The sequence below is a fragment of the Lampris incognitus genome, chromosome 3, assembly GCF_029633865.1.
Source record: "Lampris incognitus isolate fLamInc1 chromosome 3, fLamInc1.hap2, whole genome shotgun sequence".
Lineage (NCBI taxonomy): Eukaryota > Metazoa > Chordata > Actinopteri > Lampriformes > Lampridae > Lampris > Lampris incognitus.
Genome location: NC_079213.1, coordinates 104,396,109 through 104,402,190, shown reverse-complemented (window position 1 = coordinate 104,402,190; position 6,082 = coordinate 104,396,109). Strand labels below are relative to the sequence as shown.

The following is a 6,082-nucleotide window of genomic DNA, read 5'->3' as shown; positions in this document are numbered from 1 at the left end:
TCCACTAGTTTTCATCCAAGGAAACAACAACAACAAAAAAAGCCAAATGTGCAATTAAGAAAAAAAAATGTCAGAGGACATCTGTCTCAACAGAGCTTGCTATGGTACACAGCAAAGATACATAGGCACACTGTCAAAAGTGCCCTTGAGCAATGCCGGGATCCCAAAGACTGCTCCAGGGGGCACCACACCGAAAGGCAACCCTGACCTCTGACCTCCTTAAGGCCTACATCCACATTACTTTGTGTCTCACCTGAAATGTGTGTAAACCAATAAATTACTGTGTGCATGTGTAGTGTGGTCAGTAAAAATTGGCTTTCCATAACAAGAATTCTGTTTCCTGACAACTCCATATTCAAAGGCCGGAGGACTGTCTGTGAGGAGTGACACACCACAGCAAGTCAACGCTGTGTCACTTTGAGAACAATTCGTCAGAAATGGACATGACACAGTGACGGGTGGAAGAACTGAACCTGTGAACAGGAGGCTTCTCAGCTGTCCTCGGTGATTTCTGGTTAAAAAGATGGATTCTGAATGAAAGAATCAGACATGCGTTTACCTTGCATGTTTGACCTCTTTTTCTCTCCCAGAGAGAACAATCATATGTCTGCCACAGGTTTGCTTGGCTTCATCCATGGCTAGATAAGAAATGGGCAAGAATAGAAGGTTATATAAATTCAAACTGTGTGCAGATTATATTTAGCTTTATTATTTCCACTATTCTGAACCTGGGATCTATTTATAACATTTAATTCATGCAGAAACAAGTAATGCTAACAGGTCACATCTGTACGTAACACAAGGACTTTTTGATGGGAAGACCTTTCGGGAAGAGCTACTTTGTTGCCTCCCTCTCCCTGGGCGCACAGCAGGAGAAATCATCTTTAATGAATTAACACAGTTACTTTGAGAAGCATGGCTTGGATGTGGCCGAAATGTTGTCCGTTGTCATCTATGGGGCCTCGTCAATGGTGGGAGAATACAAGGGCTTGGTAAGTGGGTTCGCCGCTGTTAACCCAGCACCCTTAGCGTTTCATTGCATTATTCACAAATCGGTGTTGTGCACTAAGCTGTGTGGGGAAATGAAGGAGGCGGTGGGTACTGTGACGAGACTGGTACATTTCCTTCACGAGAGTTCTAGCCTGCAGCGTCGCCTTTGCAGAGCGTTGCCGTGTAATGATGCTCGCTGGCAGAGCAAAGGCCGTGCGTTACAGAGGGTGTGTGACCTGCGCGATGAGCTTGTGTTATTTTTATCCGGACTGCGGAGCCAAAAAGCCCAAGAATATCAGATTTCTGAAGTGACAATAAGGTGATGGCATGTATTTTTTGGGTGACATCATCCATTATCCAAACCGCTTATCCTGCTCTCAGGGTTGCGGGGATGCTGGAGCCTATCCCAGCAGTCATTGGGCGGCAGGCGCGGAGACACCCTGGACAGGCCGCCAGGCCATCACAGGGCCAACACACACACACACACAGTCACACCTATGGACAATTTTAGTATGGTCGATCAACCTGACCTACTTGTCTTTGGACTGTGGGAGGAAACCGGAGCCCCCAGAGGAATCCCACATGTCTCATCTACATCACTTTAATCTGCAGGTCCAACCTGCCCTCCATTCAGAACTTCTACACCTCCAGACTCAGGAAACGGGCAGGCAACATCGCTGCAGACCCATCACATCCTGGTCACAACCTGATCCAACTCCTCCCCTCTGGTAGGCGCTACAGAGCACTGTACCGCAAAACAACCAGATATAAAAACAGTTTCTTTCCACTGGCTGTCATTAAAATGAATGCTTAACACTGTCAAATAAATCCAACCATTTTGTATGTACTGTACATTTACCGGTACGCTCTGCCATGTCCATCTACCTCAGGCATGTATGCAAGTAACCTGCTAACATCTATTCCACATCTCTGATATATTCTCTGCACCACTGCACTTTATCATCTCTTATTTCGCCTGTATAAGATAATCCTTACGTATACATCAGAAGATTGTTGTATTGCTGTGTTGTTATTCTATGTTAAGCACACTGAGAGAGCCACAAAACCAGAGTCGATTCCATGGAGCGTGAACCTACATGGCCAACAAACACGATTCTGATTCTGAACTACAAGGCAAGAACCGCACTGTTGCAGACGTGTACGGGGCGGGTGAAGCTTTCCCGTCAAAGCTGAACCTTTTGGAGTGAGACATGCACGGGAGGAAGCTGCACTTGGCACGTCTGCGGGAGCATTGCGAGAAGGAAGAACTGTGGGAGGATCCAGCAATGAAGGATTTCGTGACGAGCCCGGGCAGAAAACTTCAAGGAACGATTTGAACGCTCTCCTAAACTCTCAGGTGACGCCCTCCTCTTCCTGAGACAGCCGCTCTCCGTTTTGGCTGACGGCCAGCGGACTGCAGAGGCCAAAAGGCTGGTACCTTCCATAGATGAGGTAACTCTTCAGACGGCGGTCTTGGAGATGGGAACATTGATTTGCTCAAAGCACAACACAAGGACGTTGGGGTGAGTGACTTTTGGATCAGTGTGGTTCCCCAAGTCGATTCAAAAACACGAGAGCTATTGCAGCGCTCCTACTCACAATTTCCCCCTCCAAGTGCATATGTGAGTTATTGCTTTCTTCAATGAATTCAGTTGATATATTTTGTTCTTATTTCTTATTTTATCTTTTATTTCTATTCGTTTCTGTTTTCCTTGTTTCTATTTGTTTCTATTTTCTAGTCATCTTGTACCCAGTTAGCTTTTAGTTTTTTCTTATTAGAGCACGAGTGTCTGTAATGGAACCCAATGTCCCCCCTCGGGGATGAGTAAAGCATTCTGATTCTGGCTCTGAAGAACCAGGAAAGAAACAGACTCTCCAGTGCACATCTTGGCCGGTGCCTCAGGCTTACACAGCAGAATACCGGCCCGACATCAGAAGAATTGCCTCATCCCGTGGCTCTCGCTTCTCTCACTGACTGGTGGATTAACATCCATTTATTTTTGTCCGAGAAAGTTGAGTGAGTTCATCTGGACACAGCGTTTATTGACAGATATGTTTCATCGCTCATCTAAGTGACCGCTTCGGTGTAAACTGACTGCAGGTGTCCCCAGCCGTATACACAATACAGTTGCACAACGACCGAAACCAACCATCAGTTTCATATGCAAATATGGGCGTGACCATTAGCAAGAGTTACCATGGCCATGTGTACTGTTCACAGAGGATTTGGGAATGTTTGCAGTCATGGCGTTGTAAGATGGTGACAGATGGACTATTAGCCCCCCCCCCCCGGTTCAGGGATGGAGGGATGGTCATTCCCTCTTCAGATAGATGGCCTCTTTGACTCCCCGTTCAACCCAGGGTTCCTCCCTATCAATGATGTGCACATCCTCATCCTTGAAAGAGTGGCCTCTGGCCTGTGGGCAAACATTCCCAAATCCTCTGTGAATAGTGCACATGGCCGTTGGAACTCTAGTTAATGGTCACGCCCATAGTTGCATATGAAACTGATCGTTGGTTTTGGTCGTTATGCAACTGTGTTGTTTATAAGGGTGGGGACACCTGCAGTCAGGTTAGACTGAAGAGGTCACTTAGAGTGATGAAACGTATCCGTCAATAAACGTTGTATTCAGCTGAACTGATTCAACCTTCTTCGATTTTCTTCCCCGGATTATTGAGTATGCATAAAGACAACACGATCAGAAGTTGTTAAAAGAATTTTGATAATCCAAAACAATGCAAAACGTACAAAGGAACAACTTGCTTTAGGTTGCAGTCAAAACAGGAAGTGTTGCATAGCCTTGTCGCTGCCTGATCTGAGTCAACCGTAGACGTGAGTCATGCATGTGTGAGCGTAAATGGTTTACCCAGCTTTATCATACTATGAAAATAAAGACAGGGTAAGCCCGGGCCACACCGCCTACCTGAGCAGCGCCCATGTTGACAGACTAGAGCAGCCACACAGCCCGCGTGGGCAGCGCTGCTCGAGCCACGCTGCGGTGACGCAACGCTAGAGAATAGACATGCGGCCTCTTTTTCTCTGCATGAGGCGCGCTTCAGCAAAAATAGACGGTGAAAATGATTTGTTGATAGTCATATTGACATCATACCAGCAACTTTACATTGCATAACTGACACCTTTCACTATGGTTTCAGTGTCTATAGCTGTAGAATATGTCAGACATGATTTTTTAATTTACGATGAATAATGTAATTTATAATTGATAATAGAAATGTATAATGAAATGAAACATTTGATTGTCGATGGCCATTATCTAAGGTAAATTCAGTGTAGAAAGATTAGCGGTAGCAGTGCTGCAGCAGCAGTGCTGTCTGAGTGGACGCTACAGGCGTGCGAGGTTCAGCGAGGTAGCCGTCATGCACAGGTAAAGGTCGGCGGTGTGGACTCGGCCTTAGGGTCAGGCCAAAATGGTCGCTTAGTAAACTTTTTTTCTTTTTGGAAAGTTTAAGTTCATATTAGACTTGGCTGTATTCATGCAAGGGTCCGTCTAGGAGGCTGCGCATCCACAGACTGACAGGCAACATGTTTTTATTAGGTAGATTTTTTAGTTTGAGCATATTAAAAACTTTTTCCCCCCATATTTCCTGATCAATCTACTTGGGCGCTGCGCAAAAGTCTTATAATGGCAGGAAAATACTGGGTTTTCTGTCCAGGTGTGCATGTATCTGGCTGCTGCTAACCTCGCATACTACTGGGCCTATCAGCCTAATATTTGTGCACAGTTATGACTGTATGATCAAGGACCTCTCGCGGCTGTGGTGATTCAAAACCTTTGAAAAACCTGTTTTACACCGCAGTCGAGTGCTAACTCCTCAGCTGGTTTTTCGGCCTAGTCCAAGCACCGGAGTAGGGGAGATACACCTGGTGGGGATCTACACTCTACTGCAGCGGTGGCTAACCATGTGCCATGGAGAGCCATGTGTATGCAGGTTGTCATTCCAACCCGACTCCACACCCAGTGATTTCGCTGATTAGCAACCCTTCAACCAAAGAGGAAGAATGTATCAGTGAAATCACCTGGTGTGGAGTCCGGCTGGAATGAAAACCTGCATACACATGGCTCTCCATGGCACATGGTTAGCAACCCCTGCTCTATTGAGTTTACTCTTCTAGTTTTGTTATGAAATGTCCCCATTCTCAGGTAGAGGGAATGTTGTTGTCTTGCTAGATGTTGAGGTTGAATAACAGGAACATGACCAAACATTGCCCTCATGTGGGACTCGAGGAAACGTCTCCATAATGTTGACACAAATTTAAAAAGGCAACAAAACATATATGTCAATACGTGTCGGAACTGGGTCCATTAGGTAAAAGTGATGTGTAGGAATTTCACCTCTGGGACACGGTTTTGACACCTGCATACTGGACATGATTTTGGTGGGCGTTTCAGACAGTAGTTTGCACCGGTGGTTCTCAGTCAGATCCTCAGGTACCAAAAGTACAGCTGGTTTTCTATTCCAGTGATTCTCAACCTTTTTGAGTCATGACCCCCCCCCCCCAGAATAATCAGGTTGGTTTTCATGACACCCACCCGAGACTGTTCAGGGATTACTGTAATATAACACATGAAAGCTTCTGAACTCACGTCATTGCTTTGCCCACAGACAGAACAACAACTAATTCAATTTTGCCTTTAATTGATGTTTTCAGATTGATTGAAATAATGGCACCTCATGTGCACACACACTTTGACTCTTCACAAACGCACGCAATAAAATCTGTTATAGGGCAAATACAGGCGATGTAATGTAAAAACCATTCGCCAGTCTAAAATGATATTCTATTTTTTCCCCACGGTGCTGTGTATCTACCGCTGTTTCACGCACACGCGAGCGAGTCCTACTACACTGTAGTGCTTGATATAGTAACTATGTACTACATTAACCTTGTTGTTCTGGACAGCACCTGCCATTAGTCTGCTATTGTCCTCGCTGTCCTTCGATTTTCTCAACAATCGTTCCTCCACGCACAATAGCCACCAAGACCGCTGGATCCCAGGGTCCTCTTAAGAAGCTGACACTTATCATGGGTCGCTGTTGTTTGTGCAGAAGCTGTCATTGCTGATGTGTG

At 45.7% G+C, this 6,082-nt stretch overlaps 1 protein-coding gene across 1 annotated transcript in view; it reads left to right on the top strand.

Annotated features, from left to right (window-relative positions):
* Window positions 1-2,448: 2,448 nt before the first annotated feature.
* The window catches only part of LOC130109641 (zinc finger protein GLIS3), a 172,680-nt gene continuing 169,046 nt past the window's right edge, over window positions 2,449-6,082 (top strand). The window contains exon 1 of the mRNA XM_056276632.1: window positions 2,449-2,513. The gene's annotated coding sequence lies outside the window, so the exon portion shown is untranslated. The remainder of the gene's footprint in view (window positions 2,514-6,082) is intronic.